Genomic DNA, 27002 nt, shown 5'->3' on the forward strand with positions numbered 1-27002 from the left:
ACAGCAGAGACCAGAACCCCTTTGCTTAGCATCAGCTTGTACATGCACCAAGGTGCACATTACACAAAAAGGCATTCATGAAGAGGAGAGGAGATTAAATTAAACGGTCAGGCAGCAAATATAACTGCAAGCTGGTCTTTGAGGCTGTTCCTGTGTGCTCTGTAGGCACACCTAATAAGACTTTGTGTGAAGACATCCATGGCTGAGTTTAATTCTGCTTAGACACTATTGGGATAGAAGGTTGTGGTTTACAGGGGGAGGTTTTACACAGGTTTTCTTGTGACATACTAGCGGTTAGTAGTTGACAAAACTGTGTACGTTTCTCAGTGCTGACAAGTTTCAGATGTGCTTAGTTCCTTACCTTTAGGTACATGAAACAAAATTGTGATCTTCTTCCTTTCTAAGATTAATTAATACAAAGATGTGGAAGGTAAAATGTATTCTGCATCTAGGAGCCAGGGATCACAACCCAATAAGTAATGGCTGCATTTAATGAGCAGTTTATAAGTGGTTTAGTTATGAATAAACATAAGGCTTTTGGCTGTTGTTATTGATTTGTTTTCACCTTTGCATACAATGAAGATCACGAAATATTTGAGCGTTGGGTTCTATTTGCAAGAAAAGTACTGGAATTTAAGCTATTAAAATACAAAACACTGTTCTGTTATTGGTTTAATACTCTAAATACAGCTCATTGTCTGGACCAGCTTGCACTATTTGTAAATACCAGTAACAAATTTTTGCAACCAACAATCTGTCCATAGATAAGAGTTTTGACTCACAGCATACATAACGCAAAACACCCATTTGTCATAAGAAATTTTACTTAAGTTTATATGAGATGTAGATACTTCATATGGGAAATCTGAACTTACATCTAAAGGCTATGGGTATGAACATTTACTTTCCAGAAACTGAACAAAGGCCAAACAACAAAGGACCATGCCTTATGTTATAAGGGAAACTTATATGTAACCATTCTCTACTATGCAAAAGGGGATCTCACAATTGATGTTGTGCCAGGTTTTCAGGTAATAGCATATGGCTCAAGAGACCAAGAGTCAGAAGGGTATGAGTGGGTACTTTGTACACTTCCCTAGTTGCTTTTCCTGTTTCAGAGTAAAACTACTTATTTATTTTTCTTCCAGGAAAAGCTTGGTAGTGAAAGATGATTGATCCAAATTTGAAAATTATTGTCATAGAATCATAGAATCACAGAATGGTTTGGGTTGGAAGGGACCTTAAAGATCATCTGGTTCCAACCCCTCTGCCATGCACAGGGACATCTCCCACTAGACCAGGTTGCTGGAAGTGCCATCCAACCTGGCCTTGAACACTTCCAGGGATGGGGCAGCCACAACTTCCCTGAGCAACCTGTTCCAGTGCCTCACCGCTCTCACAGTAAAGAATTTCTTCCTAATATGTAATCTAAATCTACACTCTTTCAGTTTAAAGCCGTAGACTCTTGTCCTATCATCCCATGCCCTTGTAAAAAGTCCCTCTCCAGCTTTCCTGTGGGCTGCCTTGAGGTATTGGAAGGCTGCTATAAGGTCTCCCTGGAACCTGGTCTTCTCCAGGCTGATTGCTCCTAACTCTCTCAGCCCGTCTTCATAGGAAAGGACTCCAGCCCTTTGACCATCATTGTAGCTCTCCTCTGGACTCTCTCCAGTAGGTCCATGCCCTTCCTACGTTGGGGGCCCCAGAACTGGATGCAGTACTGCAGGTGGGGTCTTGCAAGAACAGAGTAGAGCGGGAGAATCACTACCCTCAACCTGCTGGCCACGCTTCTTTTTATGCAGCTCAGGATTCTGTTGACTTTCTCAGCTGCAAGCGCACATTAGCAGGTCATGCTGAGTTTCTCATACATCAACACCCTCATGTCTTTCTCCTCAGGGCTGCTCTCAATCCATTCTCTGTCCAGCCCACATTTGTGCTTGGAATTGCCCTGACCCATGTGCAGGACCTTGTACTTTGGCTAAAAATAATAATAAAAAAATCCCATTTGGGAAATTATTTTGTGGTACATTATAGGAATTCTTGGTGGGTACTTAGTTTTCCTTTTCTATTCCTCCTTTATTTGTGTTTCCCATTGTGCTTTCCATTTTGCACTGAGAATAATTTTTACATATATGCTATCTGTGTCATTAGAAACTATGGGAGATTAATATTGGCCAAACCCCTCAATTTACAAGAATGAAAGAAATATCCCCCCCCCAAAAAAAAAACAAAACCAACCTGGATTATTTTTTAAGTTTGATGTATTCAATTAAAAAAAAAGAAGTATTAATACCTTCCATTGAAAATCCATTTGTCTTCTAAAAACAGTGACTTAGCTAGTTTGTAGATAGAGTGGATATTTGACTACTGGCCTGGGATTTATTTGTAGTAGTAATGGGGTGGGGGGTACTGTAAACATCAAACTAAAAAGTCTGTTATTCTGTCAAGAAATAGTTTGCAGTTATGCTATGTAAGGGAATAATATTTATATGCATGAAATATCCAGATCTACATTAGGCATACCATTAGTCAATGCAACAGTTTATGAGAAGTTTCACATTGTGAATGCAAGTGTGTAGAGGAGGGAAGAGGACTGGGTTATGCTTTTAGGATTTCCAAACTTGAAGATATGGGCAAGTGATAGGTATTTTCTTACTTATTCACTGATGACCTGAGGATAAAATGGAGACATGATAAGTAAAAATATCAGGCCACAAAAGAGAGATAATATGGCTAGCATTCTGAAATCATTTATCTATATCTTGGGCTTAGCAGATAGGAATGGGGAATCTCCATCAAAAGAAAATCTGCTGGCCACAAAGCAGCCTGGAGTGATCTGCAGCTTTGCACCACAGTGCATCTTCTACTTGACTTCAAAACATCCTTTAGTTCCTCGGTCTTGGATCTGAATGAACTTCATGGAGACCAAACTACCTTGTAAAGAGCTTCTGGAAAGCAAGCCTTTTTCCTACACACTGTGATAAAGCACAGAAAATCCTCTTTTCTTTCCACTCCTTCAACAGGAATTTCAAGTGCACCTGTAATATATAAAAATAAATTCAAAGATGGGTCGTGAAAAAGACTTTTATCTTCCCTTTTGTCTTTTTTTTTCTTTTTTTAATAGACAAATATTTTATATTTTCACAGTGTGATCTATGAGCCTCAAAGGTTTTTAATACATTTGGATAATCAAGTCTGCTTTGGATTACAGACAAAACAGCTAAAGTGGATGGAAAGCTGCCTGGTGAAAAGGACATGAGGGTGCTGGTAAACAGCTGGCTGAATATGAGCCAGAAGTGTGCTCAGGTGGCCAAGAAGGCCAACAGCATCCTGGCTTGTACCAGGAAGAGTGTGGTCTGTAGGACTAGGGAAGTGATTGTTCCCCTGTATTTGGGACTGGTGAAGCCGCACCTCAAATACTGTGTTCAGTTTTGGGCCCCTCACTACAAGGAAGACATTGAGGTGCTGGAGTGTGTCCAGAGAAGGGCAACAAAGCTGGTGGAGGGTCTAGAACACAAGTTTTGTGAGGAATGGCTGAAAGAACTGGGCTTGTTTAACCTGGAGAAAAGGATGTTCAGGGGGGATCTTATTGCTCTCTACAGCTACCTGACAGGAGGATGTAATGAGGTGAATGTCAGTCTTTTCTCCCAGATAACAAGCAATAGGACAAAAGGCAATGGTTTCAAGTGGTGCAAGAGGAGGTTTAGATTAGATATTAGGAAAACTTGACTGACAGGATTGTCAAGCACTGAAATAGGCTGCCCAGGGAAGTGGTTGAGTCACCATCCCTGGACGTATTTAAAAGATGTGTAGATGTGGTGCTTAGGGACATGGTTTAGTGGTGGACATGCCAGTGCTAGGTTAATGGTTGAACTTAATGATCTTAAAGATCTTTTCCAAACTAAAACATTCTACAATTCTATATACCTATAGAGTTCAGTTATTTATTCCTTTCCTCCAATTTCAAGGAACTCTTGAAGATAGTTTAACCTCATCATCACAGTTAACAACACTATTTACAAATAACATCTACTCCAGTAATGCAGGCTAAATATTAGACACACAGAGATAAGAAGCACAGTTGGTAACTTCAGAGGAAAATAAGAACATTGAGGGTCAGAACTGAAGATCTGCATTAAGACCAAGCTGCAGAAGGGTAGCAACAAAACTTTTAATGAGTGGGAACTTTTAATGCAAGAATAAATAAATTGAATTCTAAATTGTTGAACTGTTTGTTGACAACCCCTCTAAACATTGTCTATCAGCTTTTGCAAGAGTTCTTCTAAGACACACAAATATGTTTTCATAAACACAAATATAAACACACATATGCATTTTTTTTTATGAAACCCCAAATATTCTTACTGAATTTCATTCACATAACGAATAAGAAATTAGATCCATAGTGAATCTGTAGGACCCTGGAAAATTTTTGCATTATCACAGTTTAACCTGTGTCTTTGACATCACAAAATTAAGTCCCTAGAGGTTTCAGAAATCAAAGGTCTCTTGAATAACTAGAAATAATTTTAGAGGCTGTTTCACTTGTGGTACTGAATGGTCTATAACACATGAAAGCTTCTTTTCAACTGCTTTTCTTTACAGCTGTTAAGGGTTCTGGGTTTGGGGTTTTTTTTTGGCTTGGTTTGTTTTTTTTTTCATCACAGAAAAATAAAAACTGCATGGAGAGATGCATATGTATTTTTATATATTCTTTTATATTTCTTTTTTTTTTCCGTTTTTTTTTTTTAGCTCATCTTCATTCTGTTTTTTCTCTTAGGTGATAAATCTAAGGAACTTGGTTCCAAAGCTGAGGTTTTTAATAGAATAAAATTCAAGAGGATATGTTAATACAACTTTCAGAATTTTTTCATCCCCTGCTAAAAGACAGTGTGTCCTCTGCTGTTTTACAGGCACTAGGCAAATGTTGGCACAGTTGTACAGCTAAGAAATAAAACAGCTAAAGAGTTGTAGGCCACTGATTTTTATAGGATTCAAAAGGCAATTAAAGCCCATAATTAAAATGCATGATGAGGGTCAGTCATATTGTGCTCTTTCTCAGGTAATTATTTATCGGTCAGCTGTGGCCAATTTTGCCAACATCATCTTCACTCTCATTTATGACACATACTTCCCAATCAAACCAATTTTATGGTCTGAAATAGACAGGCCCTTCTCTGTAATTATTTTGAGGAAAACTCCTATAGGAAAACCTAGTGAAGTACATTTAGATGCTTTTGATTTTGAACCAGAACTGACCATTTCACACCAAAAAAAAAACCCCAAAAAACAAAACCCACACATAAATATATTTTTTTCATAACTGCTCAGCATGTAAGCTCAGTTTTATGGTCTGACAGGATTATTATCTGAACATCACACAACCAGTACAGAATTGTAGATTCACAATACTTGCACAAAAGATATGTAAGTGCTAAGGAAACATCTGTCTTACTCTGATACAGCATTTGCAAGGCTGAAGTAAAGTACAGCTTAGAATAATATGCCCAAAATTGCTGAGAAAATTAATGAATGATCAAAGTTTATGAGGTCTAGACCATTTCCCTTTTATTAACTTACCTTTTACCTATTCTTTGTGCAGTCCACTGGCAAAAAGTCCATACAGGCATCCTCACAAACAGCTGTGCAGTCTTTCACTACTATCAGGTTTTATTCTAAGGCATACACAAGTGAATTATCTTGATGATATACACTGAGATACACAGTTTCTGATGCCACAGAGCCAGAGATGACATTGTCAAAATACAACAGTTCTTCTACTGACTTTTGATAAAAAATAAAACCTAACAGGTTTTCCCATGAGTCTGTTGCAAATTTCTTACTTTGTAGGTTACCTCATGGTTTGTCCAGGATATCAAGCTCCATTGACATTTAGAGCAAGCTGAAAGACATATTTACTCAGACTTGTACTGAAAAGGGCAGGAGTGGTAGAATTGGCTCTCCAGCTGTTCACTCTCTGGTTTTCAGAAAATAAGTTATTACTGTCCACCTCTATGCAGTTATATTTTCACTAGATGATTAAAGTGTCTTAACAGTATGACTTTGTTGTACCCTGAATCAAGTAGATGATTAACATAATGAAATCTAGCTTTTGTAAGTTTAATTCTCAGACCAGTCTATTTTTCCTTTGCTTTTTTATCAATATTTTTATTCCAAGTACCCTTTTTCTTCATTGAGTGATAGGAAAGGTCAAAGTTGTCTGCCGTTGGAAGCTCTCCTCCCAGCTCCTAGCCAAACAGTTGAAACAGCAGCTGCTGTGACATTAATGGAAGCTAATTTATGCACAGGGAATAAATGTAGCTGGGAGAGACAGCAGCCTATACCAAATAAACCTTAATCTGAAGAATAACACCAAACGTTGGACCTAACACAGGTTATTGTACCTCTACTTGATGACAAAAGTTTCAGCTTATAATACCCAATGCTTATATAATAATTTAAATTGCCACATCAAGAAACAGGAACCATCTTCTGTACAATTGACTTTTCAAGGTGGTTATTCAACCAAGTGGGAAACACAGTATTTAAAAACAATTCAGCAGTAGGGCAGGTTGACCATCTCCCCTGTCTGATGGGTCACAGAATGAATATATCATACTTTACTTAAACTTAATTACTAAAGAAGATAAATTATAGATTGCATTGGCTTAAAAAGTTTTTTCAATACTCTTTTTTGCGTTTGTAAAAGATACAAGGTTTTCTCAGAGTTCCAACAAGAGGGTAACTGCAAAAAAAAAAAAAATAAAAAAAAAATTAAAAGAGGTTTCATGATAGCAGGATGGAGCACTTCTTTAAACCTCCCTAATGTTTCCTAGAAGGGCAACATTACAAGTTACAAGCAGACCTGGAAATTCTGGGAGGTGCTTCATTGTAGATGCTGAATGGGCATACTAAAAGAGGTGCCCTACTGCGTCTACTGCTTATAAATAAGAAAGAACTAAAGAACTGGTTCAGTTTATGGAAGTTAAAAGCAGGTTTGACTGCAGTGATCACAAGATAGAGGAGTTTAAAATGTTAAAGGAAAAGAGAAAGGCATGTAGTAGAATAAAGATCCTGAACTTCAGCAGAAGACTTCACAGTGTTCATGGAACGGACAGGCAGGATCCTCTGAGTGGCTGCCCGGGGGACAAAAGAGCCCAGGAAAGCAGATCAGTTTTCAAGGACAATCTTCTCAAAGCACAGAAGTTATCCATCTCGTTGTACAAGATAATGGGCAGGCATGGCTTGAGGCCACAGTAGCTATATAGGAAATTCCTGACTTAGCTCAAACACCAAAATATAAGGAATTGGAGGTTGGAAGAGGAATAGAATGCTGAAGAGGAGTATACCAGTGTCACCCAGCCATAGAGGGACTGAACTGGGAAGACCAAAGCAATTGGATATTGATACATTGGTAAATGTGTAGTTGGTAGGTAAAGGGAAGTGATTATTCACCTCTATTTAGTGTTTGTTGGTAAGGTCACATCTGTAACACTATGGCAGGTTTTCAGTCCCCGTGCTCCTCCCTAGCACAAGAACCGCCGTCAAACTGGAGAGAGTGCAGCAAATGGGTGCTAAAATGGTTTGCTGTTTGAAGCATATGGCATGCAAGGAGAGACTGAAGGAACTGGAGTTTTTAAGACTAGTGAAGAGAATGCTAAGAGTAGAATAGAAATTAACTACCTTCTTCAACTATTTGAACAGGGTGGGCATAGATACAAAGAAAACAAGGCCTGACTATTCACAGACATGCTTAGTGAAAACCAATAGGGATAATTCTGACCAGACATAAGGAAAAAGAAAATCTCATCAAAGGAGGTTAAGCACTAGAGCAAATTTCCCAGAGATATTGGTATGTTCATTCTCAAAGATTTTAAAAACTTGACTGGACAAGGGCCTAAGCTGCCTGATTTAACTTCCAAGTGTAGGCCTACTTTGAGCAGAGGGGTTGCACTAGATGATTTCCAGAGGTCCCTCCCAACCTGATTTTTTCTATGACATATCCAGTGTTTCTATGAGTCTTCCAATGTAATTTCTCATTAGAGAATAATGGAGAAAATCCCAAAATTAGGCTTACAGCACACATATTGTAAAGTCCTTTGAAATTTCCTGGGAAGCGCTGGATCCTTCCTAATTAACAACTAAATAAAATATGCTAGAAAAGCAGAACAATGCATGCAACTTACAACTGAACAAATGCACTATTAAAGAACACTTAATTTAGTTATGCTTGGACCCTTTTTTAGAACGGAGTCAGAAGCTTTGCTGCTACCAAAGCTGCTAAACCCAATATGAATGGCAAATTAATTCAGTTGCAAAGGAGAAATACTTTGCAATGTTGAAACATCAGCACGTATCCTGAAGTGTAAAAATCTGTCCCAGTTTTAGAACACGAAATATGCTAGACCACTGCATAACAATTGGACAAGGAACTAAAACCTAAAAAGTACTTACCTGTACTTTGTGGTGTTTGCATATTCAAACACATATGGGACCCTGTTTGTAAATACTGCAATCAAGGAAAGCTCTTACCATAAATATAGTGAGGTCCGCAATCACCAGAATTCTCTGATTCTGAAATTAGGAAATCTGAATCTTATCTCCCTCACACACTAAGTGAGGACGAAGCACATACTAGCACCGAGCCCAGCTCCACAATACACCAGCACAAAGTATATACAACCAGCAGAAGCGTATCGTATGTGCTTGTGGATATTCCCCACCAGCTAGAAAGTGTTAGGTGAAACTGCCCACAGCTACCTGTGTCAAAAGTCTAGTTATTTATTAAACACTTAAAGACAGGCAGGTGCTTAATCATCTTTGCAAAAACTAAATGCAGTAATCTGGAGCTGAAAACCAGAGGGACTCTTCACCTTAGATAAAACACAGAGTCATTCCATGGCGACTACAAAGGGCTGAAATGATTTTTCTTGCTTCAAATCATTAAATCTGCAGGCATGACTGTGACTTGCACAATTTCTGTTCCTGAAAGACTGCAATAACAGATATATAATAGACCTCAGTCGTTTTGTGTTCTGGCTTCTAATCATTCTTCAAATTCATTATATGCAAACAAGAACAGAAATGTATCTGGTTGCTTCAGTCTCTAGTCATTCTGAACTGCATGTCAGAGATTTGTATGATGTAATGTATTTTTCTATTACATGTTTATTCTGCTTTGTGTCTTTCCCACAAGGATGCTTAGGTTAATAAATGTGTTCCTTTTAAAATGGACTCTGTTCATAGGCCAGAACTTTGAGGAACACTGTCTTTTGCATGTCACCTTTCAACACTTACATCATTTCCCACTGAGCTGTCTTTTCCACTCCTCTTATCACCTTAGAAAATGCAAATGAAGTAATTATCTAGTTAAATTCTGAACAGGCATTATTCATCTGAGAAATCTTTACTTTGTAGTGCTAAGGAAGAGTTTTTCCCCCACCTTTGGCACTTTACAATAAACTCATTCTGATCTAAATTGATTGCTCTGGGATTATCTTGGAGTCATTAAAATAATGCTGTATTGACATTCACTAATGTCTTTAATTAGCAATTTCAAATTCCAACATTTTGAATTAAACATGCACAAGTATAGCTTATTTTAGCTCTATATAATTTTTGTACAACTTTGAGTGAAATTTTGAATATTACATAATTGGTCTCAGAACCCGTAGCTGATGACATAGGGAAACAAGCTCCATGAGGAGCAGAAATGGCCAGTCTTCTAAGACTGACTTACCTAAAAAGTGTTGTGAATTACAACTCCAAACTATTCACTAATTTCTCTGTGTTACACCACATATTTCAGGTAGATATCTATACCTATAGCAATTGAAGGCAAGAATATTCTTTTTATGTGCAACCAGTAAGATCTGATGTTTTATGTGGAGATCTTGTAGAACTTTACATGAAGGTCTGCTTTGGACTACAGTACAAAAATTGGTGTGTGCAATTTCAGGTCATTAGATTGATCTAGGAAATGTTTTTATGGCTTGAACCTTCTTTTGTTAACCTAACAGATAAAAACAATTCTAGAATCTTTTGTAAATCTTTCTTGTAATCTTAAATTTGCAAAGATTTAACTATATCAGACTTAGATTTTCTCCTCCTTATCTACTTCTATGGCATTTTAATTATTTAATCTTTATGTGTGAATATAAAGTATGCCACAAAAACATCATGCTGTTCTGTGATTTCTTCACATCCTTGGTAACACCCATGTTTCATGGGTTCTTCTGATACCTCTGACACTAGAAATGTTCTAATTTCTCTCTGGACCTCAAAAGCCACCTAGACATGGTCCTGGGCAACTGGCTGTAGGTGGTCCTGCCCCATGCCTGAGCAAGGCAGTTGGACCAGATGACCTCCACGAGTAATTTACAACCTCAACCATTCTGTGATTTGTAAACTTACTACTGTGTGAGGAAAGATCTGAAGGTGACCTTGTTGCTGGCAGGTGTAATCAACATAGTTTTAGCTACTGTTGAATTCTTTTGTTTGTTTGTTTTTTATTTACAGGAATTTCTCACATCTTGACAAATGAATAACTAACAAGATCATACCACCATACTTGATTAAGACATGTTGGGATGGGACAGCTGGTTTATAAAGCTTTTCTTCAAAGAAGTGTTTTGGCCATGTGAGAATGAATGATAGTTTCCTGGTTTCTTAGGGCATCAGCAACATAAGTTCCATCTAATAAATATGTATTTGCTTAGTGAAAAATAGTTAACCAGATGTTCAATAGGTGTGAAAATGTATGGTGGTTTGTTTATGGTGGGGTTTTTTTTGAGACTAATTATCATAAATAAAGGCTAAAGAGCACAGAGAGTGCAAGATATTCTAGTCAGTGATTACTTGGTCCCAGTTGCCTCTGTGAAGGGTAGTTGGGGTGTCTGTTGGCATTAACCCAAATGTATTCAAAATGTTCTGACTTAAAAACTTTGTTGACAATTTTGTTTTTTTCTTTATAATAATGTAATCAAGGAAAACATTTTTTTTTAAATAGTGCAACTAATGTCATATGAAGAATTAAAAATTGAGGACTTACACATTTCAAATAAGTCATTAGCACAGAAGATCATAGTCAAAAAAGAAAGGTCCTTTCCTCAGATTATTGCTATTATTAAATGTAAAGAAGATTACTGAGTAACATTCAATGAAGGAGAAAATACATCTCGCATCCGTGCCCCTTTTGGAATGTAACGGCTTAATGGCTTCTGTAATTGCTAATGGTCTATTTTATGTATAAACTACCAAAAAGTAGTTAGTTAGTAGGCTTGTCTGAATAGTTAAAGATGCAGTATCATTAAATACTAGAATAAGCAGTAATTTTAAAATTAAAATTTTATTGTGGATTTTGTTGGTTTGGGTTGTTTTGTTTGGGGTTTTTTTTGTGGTTTTGGTTTTGGTTTTTTTTTTTTTTTTTTTAACACACACAGGAAACCAAATAGGTTAGTTTAGTGTTCTGAACTAATCAACTGGTAATCCCTAACTTAGGTTGGAAATAATTTGTACTACACTTTCAATTAAAGTGGGGCTAAAAATATGTATCTGTGAACCATAAGCCTTTATTCAACCTGTATACATGAATTTGTGTAGTTCAAGATCTTGACAAAGGTTGACTTTGAAGAGGAAATGCACATAAAGGGTGTGAGAGCTAGATGTGTTCTTCCCCTTACATTATACTAAAAGTTTCAATGACTATTGCTTCTCAACTGTGTCATTAATGGCTTTCTGTGACCTCCTTATAGACTGTGATCTGTATGTGGAGAGACAATGGGTTAGCAGAGATCAGGTTAGCAATGAAATGAGAAAAAGACAGAGGACTACACATTCTGCTACTGTTATGAAGTTACAAAACATAGGAAATGTTCAGTTTTGGATGTTCTCACAAGCTGGAGAAACCTGGAGTACAAGTGAGCTCTGAAGACAAAAGAAGCTCAGTCTTCCACTGTCTCAGGTTTTATGGGGGCTGCTTGCTTCTTTTTAAAAAGGGGAAGGGAAATACTTTTTAGTTCATAGTTTTTTCCACATTGCTGTCTTTAGTCTTCTCACTTGCTAGCATTGCATAATGGAGTGGAAAATAAATGGAGTAATGGAGGTAGCTCTGTTTCAATAGGTGTGTTTTCCGTACAACTAAATTTGAATCCTAGGGCAACAATATACTTTCTTTCACTTTTTCTGTTGTGTCCAGAAGTGTGTATGCATCCGAGAAGCAAAATTTTAAAGTGGGTGTGGGGTTGTGATACACAGCTTTGGCACAACTTATGTTGGTCAATCTTTATAGATGCTAACAATCTGACCAACGATAACCAAAAGTGTTTAGGATTTGAACTTTAAAAATTGAATGCATCAGAATTTTGAATTTACAGGTAGACGTATAATAAATTATTATCCATCCTGGGAACTTATTTTTCTGATATTTCAAACTAACCTTAATAGGCATATAAATCAAAATATTGAACTTCATGGTGATTTTACCTGAAATATAAGTTAGGAAAAAATAAATTTCATTAAAATACTTTTTATTTAGAAGATTTTATAATATTTTTGACATGTAGAAGTCAAAACAAAACTTTTTTTACTTTATCGATCTATTAAAACTTCTTTTCAAAAAATAATTTGGACAAAGGATTAAATTGACTTCTTGTTTCAATGGATTAATGGGTTCAAAATTTCTGACAGAAGACATTTCAGACAAACTGAAAAGCCCCAGTCTCTAGTCAGACTTTACAATGCTAGCAAATGCCCTCAGTTTTGTTAAAAGAATAGTAGACCAAAGCTGTTCTTCTTAAGGTTTGATAATACTCTTTATTGTTCATATTAAAAAATAACAGAGAAAATCAGTTCTGTGTCAATATTTCAGTGAATTGTTACTGTAGTTTATGCCATGACCATCAAACACAATAAATGTTGCCTCCAAGGATGCAGCTAAATTCATAAAATAGGGAATTACCATAACCATCGTTTTTTACTTGAAATAATAGTTCTGAGAACCTGAACCCATTGATGAGCTGCATTTGATTGCTGTCCATCTTTGACTGTTATCATGGACATCCTTTTGCTGTAGGTAGTTAAGAACATTTACATAATCTAAAATTATTACCATTACTTGAAATTAAGTAGATGCTGTTGACTCTAGGGGCATCAGACTTTTACCCAGGTCCAGGCTCCCTAACATTTTTACATTTTTATTACATTTGCCAATACATCCTCTTTTCTTTTTCTTTTTCATGAAGTCAAAGCTGAAATCAAGTTTAATCCTAGCAAGGACATTTCAACCAGTCTCTTAAACACCCCAGCAGTCTCTTCCACTCTCCCTTGCCCTCTCACTCTTTCTCAGTAATTTCTAAGGGAATGGTTACTTAGCCCAAGATTCTCATTGTAGATTGCTAGCAGTATTGATCAATACCAATATTCATGATGTCTTTGATATATTTACAGCTGTGTTTTTAATGTAAAGGTAAGATCAATTTATTGAATATAAAAACTAACCAACTATCAAATAGAAATTGGATTTTGGAAAATAACACCACATGAAAATTGTATCTTATGAATAATCTGTATTCCATACAGTCACCTTGAACATCTAAAATCTAAATATATGAATATGCATTAATGAACTCTATTTTCATAGGTAAATTTCATTAATAGTCAGGTTCTGATGTCTAAATTTGTACATTTCTCATTCCTTGCATATCTGATGACAAGGAACTCTAAAATCTACCTCAGAGTGGGCAGAATAGCCCACTGTCTGACTTCAGGAAAAACCTGCCATTACTCAGTGAATTCCATTGGAATGGAACAGCAGAACTTAGAAGCCCTCATCATCAGTCCCAGAGTCTTAATTAAAAAGAAAAAAGGAAAAAAAAAGCAACAAACAAAACCAAAACCAAAAAACAAACAACCAAACCCCATCCAGAACTCGATATTCTAGGTGTATTCACCAAAGCCTTAGTTATTTCCAAATAAATAAAGTTTATGTCGCTGTTCCACTAGAGAGGGTTTCTTTCCCCCTTCCCTGAAGTAACTTCAGCTTCGCATAATCATTTCCATCTCCAGAGAGCAGTGTCTCTTGTTTATAAAATATAGCTCTGGGAGAAAGCAATTCAGTGACATATTAGAATCAGTCTGCAAAATAACAGTTTCTAAAGGTGATTCTTGCAAGAACGGCATCTAATTATAATCAGTCACCATCTAGTGTCAAGGAGTCACTGGATGTCACTAAGTGTATGGAAGCCATGAATCCAAAAGTATCTGGTCTGAATGGCATCTCTGAATGATGACCTCTACAGTCCATTGTTGATCTTTGAACTGTCATTTCTCCATCTCCTATCAACAACTTTCCTCTTTTAACTCGTTCCTTGTTTTGAAAAAAAAATGTGAATACAGAAACAATTCTAATATACAAATTAAAATATAATATTTCTTGATATTATCATGATTAAATTAATAAAACATATTGGTTCAAGCACTTCTTTAGCTTCCAATTCCACAGTGGAAGCAGAAGCACTATCATCCTGTGTATTGCTGTTTAACCTGGGTTGGCAACAGACTGTGTCAAGATAGGGGAGAGAACTGGAAGTTTAAAAGTAAGAAAATGAGTGAGTTAAAATGAGGTCACTAATAAGTAAAGCAAAAGCCACACATGTAAGAAAATCAAACCAAGGACTTCAGTCACTGCTTCCTATGGACAGGCAGATGTTCAGCCATCTCCAGGAAAGCAGGGGTCATCACGTTAAATGGTTACTTGGGAATAGAAACACCATCACTCCAAATGCCCTGTCTTCCTTCTTCTCCCTAGTTTATATACTGAGTGTGACGTCGCATGGTATGGATTATCCCTTTGGCTGGTTCAGGTCAGCTGTCCTGGCTGTGTACCCTCCCAATTTCTTGTGCCCCTCCAGCGCTCTCACTGGCAGGGCCTGAGAAACTGAAAAGTCCTTGACTTAGTATAAATACTACTTAGCTATAACTAAAACATCAGTGTGTTATCAGCATTATTCTCATACTAGATCAAAAATGCAGCATTGTACCGGCTAGTAAGGATAAAATTAACTTTACTCCAGCCAAAAGCACGACAGTATTTACACTTTTTTTTCCTTTTTTCTTTTTTTCTTTTTTTTTTTTTTTTTTTTTATGAATCTGGATTATTGGAATAGCACTTGAAAAATCTGTTATAAGCCATCTCAGCGCTCCTGACCAACATGTGCTCAGTGCTGCTCAGGATTGCTCATAAGGTAAATGGCCAGGTGCTACTGTGTCATTAAGACAGAAAATAATCTTTCTTTGAGAAGGAAAAATACAAACAAGGATATTCTCAGCATGTGTGATCAGCACAAGTTAGTTTCTAGGTGGCATCTTATATTAATGATGCCAAAGGTGAAAAATCTTAAGAGTGCATTTTATATGTACCTTTTTACCTTAAGTTATTTGTTTTCACTTCCACTCTGATCTCAGGTGGTTTTATCATAAAAAGGAATTATTCTTTTCATAGACAGGTAGATTCTATGACATCCATTATAGCTTTTGTTGTTGATGCACTGCTTGTATAGAGAATATGGATATAGTATGTTATATTAAGATGTGATTTCTCTCCCTTTCCTCTGCATTTTTTTATCAAGAAGGGAACTGAATAGTTTATCCATCCTTCCCCTCTTGAATGATTTACAGGAACTTCACAATGAATTCTACACACAGCTCGTCAAGGAATCATTTTGCTTGGCTATGGTTCATCCATATAAATTGAACACTTCAAAGATTTTTCTCACTTTGACCTGCATCTCAAAATCCCTGCAGGAAACTGCATCATACAAAAGAAGCAGAGTGATCGGAGTGAATAATCTGGGACCATATGAGGAACAGAAAGGCTCAGAACTAATGTCTCGTTGCTATTTGCTTATCTGTATGTGTTACCTCACCTGAGCCCCCTGCTCCAGAAGAAGTACCTTTCTGCCGGTTCTAATGTAAGATGCAGGCCTTTAAATGCCTCCAACTAAAAATTAACATCAAATTGATATTGTGTACATGCCACCCCCATCAGAATCTATAGATTAGAAATATACCTCCTATAAAGCAGACTGGTACCTACAGGGATATGTGTGCTTATGTTTGCAATGGCTGTGAAGGAAGGAACTGCCTGGTGCAGAGTGATACAGCTGTATAGAAATCTGTGACTTGACTGAATGTAACAGACAATTGATCCTACATATATGAGAAGTAAATCTAGCTGTATATCACACATTTTTTAATGGTCTTACTTTATGGAAACTAGAGTACAGAAAGAGGTTTTCACGTTTTTTATATAGAACAAGTGATGCTTGAAGTATGTGTTTTTAAAAAGTCCCTTGGAAACTGCAAGTCTGACGAAAAATTTTGCAAGAACCAGTTTAATCTAAGTGCTTCTGTAAAATTTCTGGAATAACATCTGTGCAATAAGGGCAAAAAGTCAAATATTTCCATTAGCTTGAAAAGGAATGTGTTCAAAATAATTTGTGTAACACAAAAAAATCCTAAATTTGGCTTTCATTGCAATTCAACAGGAAGCTAAATTTTAAGACCTCATTGTCTTTCATGGGATGGAATTTTATTTTTTCAGTGACTACTTAGTATATTTACTTGTAACTGGCTAAAAAACAAATGAGAAGGATTACATTGAAAAGAATAAATTTACTAAAATCTCCTAAACATAACAATTTACACAAATTTTGCTACTAAAAATTTTATTGTAAATATAACTGCCTTTTAAGACACCATTAGTTTTTGTTTCTCAGCAGTACACAGTGGTAACCTGGCTCAGTCCTGATGCAGAATTCATGGAATTAAGCAGAATTTTTTCTTCGATTACATCCTCTAAATGGTAGCACTTCTGGTCTATGTTTCAGGCCTGAGTTTTAAGTCAAAGTCTTGATCTGATTATTTCAGTGGGGGTATTTTCTAAGCAGTGAATGACAGGCTTACACATACAAAAATAAGGTTCTACTGTGTTTCACTTGAGCATTTTCATAGCAGTTTATTAATTTTCATACAATAAAAAACAGTTCCAGTATCAGTGCGCTCCATTTGAAGCACTGCTTTTCTAAACTTATTGCAATTTTACTGCAACTTACTGCTGCAAATTACACATTTCCGTTAGATCATAATTGGCAATACAGAGTTTGGGATTCAATAATCTTCAGTGAAAAATTTGTGCTTTTTATTGGCACAGCTTTAATGAAACAGTCCTGAAAAATACCATGTTCAATTGCCTGTCAATATTTTTCTGAGTCTTTTACTTGCTAATAAAAATCAGTGTAACTCTCTAGGAGTACGTTTTACAAAGGGAAAAACTCCCCTTCCTCTTTCCTTCATACAAAGCCAGGTAATTACTCAAGATAGTGAGTTTTCTGGCAAGGGAACACATGTTTGTTCTGTGTTTGTATAGTGTCTTGTACAACACCTACCTCATGCTGAGGACTACCGAATACCAGGGAGATACAACCAAGAAAATAATTCTATCCTAGCAGAAGATATAAAGCCTGGCTCCTTAAATATTCATGCCCTGTGGGTAAATTCATTGTTGTGTATATTATGGTGAACTTTTATAGAAATTTCCCTTTGTTTGGGGCATTTATAATAGCTTTCTCCTATGTTGATCTCTAATGTTTAAAAAAACTTGAGCTCATCCATCTTCCATATAGTGAAGGCATTAATAAAGTCTATACAGTTTCCTATTTTTTGATGCTTACCTGATCTTCACATTGCTGAGACTTCTGTTAGCATGAAAACTGACCAAGTTCCAAGGATTTCAGGGAGAAACTGACAGAAGTTTTATTTTCTTGGAAAACCAGGCTACAGACATAGTATAATAATGATATAAAAATTTTCCTGCTTTCTATGCTCACAAATCAGAAGGATAGAGTCTGTTTTTCTCCTTGTCATCAGGGAAATAAAACACCTTTAAGTAAGAAAGGACAATATTAATCAAGATCCCACTTCACTGGATAGTAGCCAAAGCTGGGACGTGAAGGCTGAATAAGAGTAAACAATTTTGAAGCAAATCAAGCCTCTCCTTTATCTAACAGGATTTCCTGTCGTGAGCTTCCCTGGATCCTGTCCTGCCAAAAAGCAGATCCTGAAACCCATGGAGCTAGAGGGCATGTAATGTGACAGAGATACTGGTTGCTCCCCTTGGCTAGCCTTTGGTCAGCCCTGCCAATTCCATCTATACAGACCTCTCTCCACACTCACTATTTATTAGGATAAGTTTTCTGTTTACCTATCATAGTGATGCAGTGTTGATCACTGAAATTTTCTATGCCTCATGTTTTCTCCCTGTATCACAGGTGATGAACTCAGGCTAAAGGAGACTTAAACCTAACACATTTATTTCACAGGGAGTTAGGTGTATGAATACTTTTAAGATGCTGAGTTTACATGTTTAATTTAAACCAGTTCCTAGTAAACTATAATCTCTATCTTTGGTCAGGGTTTAAGTAATAGGGCAGATCATGTTGTCAATTTACTCTGTCAGTTCACTCTGTTTAGAAAATAGACTGCCAAACAAAATCTAACATCAGCTTCTGCCTCTTTTGTCTCCTCTGTGCCCCTCTGCTGTAATCCCCTTTATTCTGTGCAGTCATTCAGTCTGTGTTTCTTCCCTCCTTTTGTACAATCTGTCATCTATAGTCTGTAATTGTTTATCCTACTATTACATACACCACAAGCTTTTATACACAGGAAATGGCTGTTCTGGGTATAAAAGGAACTGTAAAAAGAAGTGTAAAAGCTTGTGATGTATGACAGTAGAAAGAATGGAAGGCATATGGATTTTATGTCTCTAAGACTTTATGAAAGGATGGAAGGACAGTGTCTGACTCCTTTCTAGAAATTAATTGGGAAAATGGTTAAGAAACTATCATCATTGCTAAGCATGCAATTTGGTCAGCCCTGAGCAAAAATCAACACTCACTAATGTAGCTGACATTTTTTGAAATATGTGAATGAGGATAAAGGCAGAAATTGGCCTGTAGCATCTAAGGATTCAATATTTCCATGAAGATTCTTCATTTGTATGACAATTTTGATATAAAACCTTGTGTCAAATTTTACTGGCCACCAAACTTCAGTAAATATCTAGCAAACTGAGATTGTAACAGAAGTCCATCACAGCTATTTTCAAATCAAACCAATTGTGCATGACCTTTGAGAAAAACAAAAGAAATAACAAAGCCAGCAGGCCAGCTGGCTGCCGTAGGAGCCCTTTCTTCCAGGCAGTGGCTGAGGTTCTGTCCCAGGCCACTGTCCCACTGGAGGCTGCACCCGTCCGCTATTTCTTTTCCTGGAGCAACCAGACCCCTCTCGCAGCCTCGCTGCTGCCCCCTCCCCTGTGCAGGTGGGGCTTAGGGACCCTCTGCTGCTGCTTTCTGACTGGCAGCTCTGTGGCCATTATGGTAAGTACACCAGTGGCCACTGGCAGTTCTGGACACTTACAGGTCTCTTGTTCAACAGAGGCACGGAGGGGACACAGTGCCTTTTTGCCACAGGGATCTTGGCTGCTGCAGAGCAGGAAGAGAATTCCCCACGCACCCAAAGGCAGCCGTACCTACATTCCAGCCTAACCAGAGGCTGCCTGAGTCTTACCCCGTCATGCCTACAGAGAAATTGCATTTTATCATTTCTCCTGAGTAAAACAAGATTCCCCTTCCAAACTCTTAGATGTCTCAAGCGATCCACTGAAAGACTTTTCTTATCACTCTCACGAAATCCATCATCACATTGTCTTGCAAGACTGGTAACAAAAATCAACCATTCATTCACACAAACTTGTAAAGTTACCAGTTTTATTGTTACTTTTTACATAAAGCCTCTGTGTTCCTTTTTTTGACTGACCTGTATTTTCTGGTGTGAATATTTGTATGCTGCTGATATTTTTGATATTCCTCTGCACAACTCTGAAGTAAGAAATACACTTTCCTGTCTCACTCCCTGCCACCCCACCCTCCCCAACCTGTAACTTTATTTTTCCATGTATCCCTTGAGTCTAGATGCTGGTATTAAACAGAAAAAAATACATTACTGAGCAACTTCTGATAAAATTGCAGGTGTTGGCAATGTCCAACACAGGGAGAATAACATCTTAGAGGACACATTAAGGGTGACATCTCCAAGAAACTATTTAGTTGACGGAAAAGCTCTCATAGGGAACTCAGGAACTCAGACACGTTTTTTCCATATTTATGCAATGTACATTGAGGAGTATAGATTTCTACTAATTATTTGGTCTTAGGTGTTCATAAACCAGCTGTTGAATAGTCATTGAGATTTTTAATTGTTACAAATACTACTAACTGCTGAAATTCACCTGATTTGTTGAATTGTTTCTAATTTGAATTTTAATTGTAAGAATGCATATTGAATGGCAAAGAACCATGTTCCATACATATCTGTTCAAAATACTTTTTTTTTTTCTTTTTTTCCTTTAAGAGGCCAGAGGGAACCAATAAGTTTAAGTAACAATTTTTTTTCCTACTTCTATCCTTGAAAGAAACATTAAGGTATTTTCTGAATGATGTCTAACTCATCCTAGCTGAACTAATGGAGATTTGGTTATGCCATGTGGGTCTAAATCTGGTAGCATTTGTTCTGTACCAGTTAGTTTCCTTTTTCCATCTAACGCATATAAACCCCTTTCTCTCTACTGTAAGACTTTTTTAATATAAAGCTTTTTGCTTTTTACTAGAAATGTATTGACAAATTGTTCTGCATTACTTACGCTAAATTAAAAACCTTAATTAAACATTTAATTTTTAGGAGTTTAATTTTTAGGAGTTTAAGATTTGTTCCATTTTATAATTTGTCACTGAGTAAATTGATTTAGGACAAAATATTATTATACAAGTCTTGGCAGATACAGCATCTAATAACATTCTTTATAACATACATGAGGCTACATTTTAATGAGCATTCTCTGTTTTGCTTTGATTTGTTTCCTAGGGCACAATACATAATTCCAACCATACGATGTCACCTTTATGGATACATTCTTCACCAGCATCAAAAATACCACTTGTAGAAATAAATAAAGCAATAAATATAATAGAGCTTGCATCTTTTCTATGGGTATTTCAGAGGCTGCTGGGTGCTGTTCATTTGTCTCATCAGTCTGTGGCTTGGATTTTTGAAGAAAAATAGAGCTAATGTCCTATTCCATGTGCTAGTATAATTGAAAATTCAGACCAGAATTTAAAACTGAAGGATATATGTAGTGTAGTACTATGGCCAAATGGGGGGACAGGGTGCCTCAGCTGTAGCTACATAATGGGTCCCCATCATCAGTAACACAAAAGTTTTACTGTCCAGAAAGAAAATTTGATGATGGACTAAGAAGCCTTCAATATTTTAAGATAATTTTAAATCCATTCATTAAAATGATACATAAGTAAGATTTTGAAATAAATTTGCACTTTGTTTAAGTAGTGGTTAATGTGAATATATAAAAGTCTAATATGAGCTATACTTCAGCAATTTTTGCTTTCTGGAGTCAAGTTCAACTTCTTTCTTAGAAAGGAGCTTGAATAATTAGGTTTGCAAATGCATCATTGATGATACCAATTAAAGAAAATTATTTTCCATGCCATCTTTCTCATGTATTTATAGTCAATGTTTTTGCTTTGCGGAGATTAATCACAAATACAGACTAAAAACACTATGACACTGGTTTCTTAGTCCTATGTAAATTCTACAGACTTTATGGATGAAATGTCTTTCTGTCACTCATTCACCCGGTTTCTTTAAAGAGAACAAAGTGAAGACCAAATCTGAACCCTCTAACTACACTGTAAAGGTATTGTTATTTTGGAAGTTATCCAAATCATTCATGCTTTTCCAGATTTCAGCCTGAAAAAAACAGTGACTTGTACCAGTAAGGAAATTACATGGGCCTATCATTACATAAAAGATAAATGTTTCTAAAATTGATATACCAAAAATGCATATATAATTCAAGAAATATATTATTAACACTAGCTTATATGCATGTCAATGGGGTATAAAGCAAAATGTTACATTTAATAATTCACTGATTTAATATATGATATAATAACTGAAACAGTTACATGAAAGTTAATAGTGGGGAACAATTCTTAGGAGGACTTTCAACAGGGTTTCACACCTTCAGAAAAACTATTCTCACTGGAGTAAATAGCTCAGTCTTTCAATTCCTAATTTGGTTTCTAAATGATATACAGATCCAGAGCAGGGCTGAAGAAAAAACACTAGGTTATGTGCTTTTCAGAGGAAAGTTATGAAATTGTCTATCTGAAATGAGTTTAAAAGAGTAAATAAGAAGCAAGTAATTGAAGTATGAAGCCACATCCTTTCAGAATTATTACTGCATAGGATTTGGTGTTTGGGTTTTTTAATTCTTTTTTGTTGTTATTGTTTTGGGGTTTTTTGGTGTCTGTTTCATTTTGGTTTTTTGGGTTTTGGTTTTTTTGGGTTTTTAGGAGAGCTCTGGGAGCCTTAGATTTATTTTTTAAATGGGAAGACAATACCTGCACTATTTGTTTTGTTAAGAACCTCAGTAGTAGAACAAACTTGCTTCCTCAATGGACTTCCAGTTAATATTACACTACACAGAGAATATAGATTACTATTTCAACTTCCTATATATGAGGGAAGAGATTCCCCAGGGACTCTAGCCTCCTGTAGCTTCTGTTATGACTAGGCTTTCTGAATAACACTGCAAATGCAATTTGTACCTCAGACTGTTTTCTTGATCGGTGTAATTTTTTTGCAGAAGGGAACATATATATATATATATATATATATATATATGTTGTGAGAACCTACAACAAAAAGTTGGAACTTATAAAAATGCAATTTCATGGATTGTAGTCATTGTTCTATACAAGAAGGTGTAAAATGCTACAGTTTTGAAATTATAACCCTCTACATTAATTTGAAGGTAGTGTAAATTTGACAATAATGATTGTCCAGATGTCAATTAATGGAGAAATGCATCTGTATTGTTCTTACACAGCTCTTTCAGCAGTGAATACTTTTCTTTTTAAGATCTATCTTTCTACTAACTTGGACTGTTAGATCATTTTACAGTTACACATAAATTATCTGCAAATTAAAACTCTGTATATTAATGAACAAATTTATGGCAATTGTTTGAAGTCTTTGCTGTATTACAGCAAACATATACCCTGTGGTAAAAACTTTTTTCTGGCCTCACTGAACTTTACAAAATCTTGACCAGTTTACATTCAATACAAGCTCTGATTCTGGCACTTGATCTGCTGAGTGAAATGAGATATTATGAAAATATGCTATTTTAACATTCTTCTGTTTTGTTCTGTTTACTCTGGTGATTTGTAATATCAACCATGAACCACTGCACAAGTATAATTCACTTTCATAAACATCCAGTTACTTCCTTTGCATTGTTTTTAGGATGTTCCTTCCTGTTGTTCCTGAAATATCTCATTAGAGTTTACCACTGTGACAATCCTAATTTCATTGAGGTGTGCTGATAAGGCAAGATTATCTGCTAAGCGCAGAAAAGACAGAGAAAATTTATGCCTGAACATTCCTTGCTTTCACTTTTAGGAATCTACAACCTGAATTATATAAATGATAAATATTTCCTTTGAAACACTGGGTAGTCCAGTAATAAATTAATGCTGTTTTCACGATTTTCTTATAATTGGAAAACTTTATTCTTGCTTGTTTTCATTGCAATCAGAAAAGGCAGCAACAGGACTTGTCCAATAGCATTCCCTATCTGTTAGTAATACCTATTTGATGTAGAGCTAATTTTCTAAGATCTTAAAGCAGCATGCAAAGGATGTAGTAACATTTTCATAGTTTTGTAGAGAAAGAAGCCCAAAATAGCAAAATGACTGCATAGGTTCCCCATAGAGTTAATATTTCTGAGCAGGCCTCTTCAGTCTCAGTTAGGTGCTTTGTCTGTTTCTAAAAAGAAAACAGAAAGTTGTGGATGAGATATATCTGATTGCTTAGAGTTTTGAAAGGCTGAAGCCCTAATATGATTGTTAAGTTGTTTTTATTGCTGTGTTGCTTAAAATCAGGTGTTATACATGAGATTTAAACACCATGCTTATTTTAGCTCTGTGGAGAAAGCAGTAAAGATGTCTAGCCAGGCATGAAAATATCCTTGGGAAAAGTTGTTAAAACTAATATTTTATTACAAGTGTAAATAAAGTTATAATTGTAATAATGTTTAACTTTAGGGAGTGGCAATCCTTTTCTATCATGCCAGATTATTTATCTGTAGGCAAGATTTCATTTAATAGATAATAATGCTTTTGTAATTTCTTTTGGTAATCACTGAATTTGAAACAAAAAAAAATCTGTGTTATCAGTACTAGGCAAAATGAATCAACTTTTGTTTACTTTAAGAGATGGCAGTACTTCAAGGAGATCAGAATCTCAAGTGCACTTAAACCATGGTCCACTTCTGCTGTTAGGCAATACCATAAAAGGAACGTTTATGTGACAACTGACCCTCTTCCAATGCTGCTGCTCCTTGTTTTGGAAGAAGGTGAGCTTTGCATATAAATAATTTGTGAAACTGCTTAACTGCTCAGTAAATTCAAGCACTTACTCTAAGTAGGAGCCCACAAAATGTTGAGTGGTCCTGGAGATGTTGGGGGGAAAAAAAGAAGCTTTACATATTGATTACATAGGGAATGCAAATTTTTCGTCTCCATCTTTAATTTAAAAAAATCCTTTTAAATACTTGATACAACTGCCTTCCAAAGATTTGAGCTTTCTATTAAATAATCTAAGAGATTATTTTCCTGACAGGCTTACTCTTTTTTCCTTCACACTCTTTAAGAAGTATGGTGATGATTTTGCTGTTGGTTAACTTTTCACTTAAGTACTGTATGAAATCAGACCTGAAATCAAATGATTTAGGAAAGAGTTCTAGAAGGCCTGTGAAGGTCTGATTATCATCCATGCAGCTCCAGTGAGGTTTATTTTCTCCAAATTTGCTTTAGCAGGGGTACAAAGAAGAAAAAAGCACATCAGTGTTTGCGTTTCCCCTTACCAAGGCAATGGAAACAAGACAAATTTTATAAGGAAACATAGTAAATCACTTCAGAGAGAATATTTGGACGTACATAATGAGTATTCTGCACATACTAATAGGTATAATGTGAACAATTGTATTTGCTGATTTTGTGTATCTCTGTACTTTTTTTATTCTTTGTTCTTCCTCTCTTTGTACAGAGCCAAACCTTTGCCTGGAGTTAGAGGCACTCATTTAGCTTACTAAAAGCTGCACTTGAGCTGATTTGGGCAATGATCTAATTAGCAGTTAGCAAATTTGGTCATTTGAGTGCTGAGTCTTTCAGTGCCTTTTCAAAAGGACATACAGAATGGTGGACAAGTTCTTATTTCATTGATACTTAACGGCTGAGAAGAAATCCTAAAATATATCCTATAGAAATAGATGTGCCTGCAGGCCTATATGGATAAGCATATGTAGAATAAGGTGACAATAGACTGGGACCTGATTCACACTGCCATGGATGCCTGGACTTGAACAGTGACTTTATGGGTCGACTAAGCAGAATCTAAGCATAGCTCATCTGAAAACTGCCTACTATAAAAAGTTACCTTTTCTAGAAACTGATTGATGTTTTTCAGTGATTGATAGACACTTCCCTAGCCTACAGAGAACTTCTAGAGTGTTCTCTTTCTGTAATTACTTTTAAAAAATGAAATAGTTTGTAATTGGTAACTCAATCACATATAATTTGGGACCCATCCTGATTTGGATATCTCAGTTTAATATAGGTAGGAAGCACAAACAGCGGTATTTCTGGGGCTTCACAGCAGTCAGAAATAACTAACATACAAAGAGAGATACAGGCAATTTAGAACATATTAGGACATTTAGAAACTGTGCAGCAAAGTTTATCTATGAAAATTTATATTTATATTGCCTCCAGATGTATTGATTTTGAATGTACAAACAGATGTAGTTGTCTGGTAAAACCTACAGTATGAAGTGTAGTTTGACGTTGTTGTTTTAGTGCCAGAACTCTCGAACTCTGTATGAATATAATTTCAGAAAGCTGCTGTATATACATCTACAGTGTTTCCAGCATCTGTGTAGTCCTCCACAGGGTTTCCAGTAACACATCTGCAAAATACCTGGATTAAAATTCATTGTCTTCATTCAGTTTTATGCTTTCATTGACCTACTACACCATTACAAAAGGCAATCTCAATGCTGATGATATTTGCCAAGTTCAATCACATTTGCTTCAGTATCAAATAATGTTGAATATATTTAGTGCCTGGCAAAACTTTGACATGGGATTTTAAGAAAAAAACCTGCTTTACTACTCGCAGAGTCCTATTTCTTATGAAACCACTTTTCAAACACCTGTCAGCTAATGGATTACAAAATTATTTTGTATTTATTTCTCACTCTTTCTCTTAACAAAGGACTTTTTTTTTTTTCCTGTCATTTAATCTACAGGAAGCCTTTTTAAATGACTGTGTCATTATTTCCATTGCAAATATTAAGGTGAGTGATCATTCCTCCCTGTATTTGTAAGCCTTCTATTATCACTGTACTTAAAAAGAAGCCGCTAGAAAAATGCTGCAGAAGAAACAAATACAATTTAACAGAAAACAACTGAATTAACTTTCTGATTTATGCTCTGCAATGTTTATATCCATTCGCTCTATAAAAAAATAATTATCTATCCAGATCTGCTAAATTATCAGACTTATTTCTTCAGTTTAACTTGTTCAGGTATGAAACCTGTGAATATCCTAGATTATGAAAAAACCCCAAACAACCGTTTCTTCTTATTTCTTAAAATTTACCTTATGTGCAGGAACTGCACCTCAGTTTCCAAGTCAAGCGACTTTAAAACTAGGTAACTCCCAGGGTTTTTGTTTTACTTTTAATGTTTTGGGTTTGGTGGTTGGGTTTTTTTTCCAAAAAAACCCTTTTTTTGGAATATAGCTGA

Source organism: Falco peregrinus, chromosome 3 (genome assembly GCF_023634155.1).
Source record: "Falco peregrinus isolate bFalPer1 chromosome 3, bFalPer1.pri, whole genome shotgun sequence".
Taxonomy (NCBI): Eukaryota; Metazoa; Chordata; class Aves; order Falconiformes; family Falconidae; genus Falco; species Falco peregrinus.